The following is a 1,800-nucleotide window of genomic DNA, read 5'->3' as shown; positions in this document are numbered from 1 at the left end:
CAGGGGATCCTGCCCATCAGTTCCCTGAGGGAGTCAGTCTGCTTTTCTGAAGTCCAGGGTCCGTATTCTGCTGCTCTCCTTTCTTCCTTGTGTCAGGATCCTGAACTCTACCATCTCATGGTCACTGCCGCCCAGGTTCCCATCCACTTTTGTTTCCCCTACTAATTCTTCCCTGTTTGTGAGCAGCAGGTCTAGAAGAGCTCTGCCCCTACTTGGTTCCTCCAGCACTTGCACCAGGAAATTGTGTGACAGCAAAGTGCAACTCGCTTTCATTGCAACATGTTGCAACAATGCACCACCTGGGCCATAGCAGCTTACATTCTCATTGACCATTGTGGGTTTGTTCACATCGTAGTCATTGAGAACTGGAACTGTTGAGATCATTTCTTTTACCTTTTTGAAAGCAATTTCTTGATTTGGTGTGTTGAACTTTATACAGTGACAGAACCACTGAATGAACTGTTAAAGGTCTTATGGGTACAACCAAGATAATTGACCATCCCCAGTATATATCTCAGTTCTGGTACATTAGTTGGTGCATTCAATTCTTGAATTGCTTTTACTTTCTCAGGGCTAGAACTGATTCCATCTTTGTTTCTGTCCCAGCAACTCGATTTGGGGCATGAGGGGGGGGGGGGAAAACCCCACACAACACACACACACTTTTCCTTGTTTAGTTTCAGGCCAGACTGATTGATTAGGTTTAGGACTTTGTTAGAACATAAGAACAGCCATACTGGGTCAGACCAATGGTCCATCTAGCCCAGTATCCTGTCTTCCAACAACAGCCAATGCCAGGTGCCCCAGAGGGAATGAACAGGACAGGCAATCACCAAGTGATCCATTCCCTGTCACCCACTCCCAGCCTCTGGAAAACAGAGGCTAGGGACACTATCCCTGCCCATCTTGGGCTTTGTTGTGTTCTTCCATTGAAGATCCATATATCAGAATATTGTCCATGAAACCTACAACCCCATTTGTGTTGGTTAACAAGTCTGCCATCTTTCTTTAGAAAATTTGATGTTCTGGTAATCCCAAAAGTTAATCTTTGAAAGCAAAATCTTCCAAAGGGTCAGTTTAGCACTTTCTTTGGATAAAGGAATTTGCCAGAATCCGCTTAAAGTATTCAGATTGGAGAATACTGTAGCTCCTTTCACTTTGGGGAGGAGGTCATCCAGTGTTGGGAGGATATATTTTTCTCTCAGAATTGCTTCTTTAAGTCCTTTGAGACACACAGATTCATATTTTTCCATTTTTCCCTTTATAACTGGTACCATTGGCGTACTCCATGCAATTGTCTCAGATTTTCTCGATTATCCCAATCCTCTCCCTTCTCTCTAACTCAGCTTCCACTTACCATGTAATGGAATAGGAATCTTGCAAGGTGTATGTACACTATATGGTTCAACATTGTCTCTTAAGGTTATTTGTACTGTATCTCCTTTCAAAAGTCCAATATCACCAAATATTCCATTGACTTCTTCCACCTCTCTCACTAGGCCCATCATGGCTGCCACGCTGCAGCTGAGAAGGCTGTTGATCTGTGGTCCTTTGAGCAGATGCACTCAGAATGCAAAGCTTTTGTCTGTAAGTTGTTTCTGTGGTGAACTGGCTCATGCAGTTCAGAATACCTCCAGGGCTAGTCAGAGCTAGGTCAGGGGACTTCAGCTCTTGGAGGGATTCTAGGTGACTGTAAATCCATTCTTAGATGACTGTAACTTCAGCTCCTGAGTCAATTTTAAAGGCAATAGTCTTGCTGTGAATATTTAGTTTCACTCTCCAGGCAGGCTCTGTGATTGT

This window comes from Emys orbicularis, chromosome 9, assembly GCF_028017835.1.
Source record: "Emys orbicularis isolate rEmyOrb1 chromosome 9, rEmyOrb1.hap1, whole genome shotgun sequence".
In the NCBI taxonomy this organism is placed as follows: Eukaryota; Metazoa; Chordata; order Testudines; family Emydidae; genus Emys; species Emys orbicularis.
Note: the sequence above shows the minus strand (reverse complement) of the source record.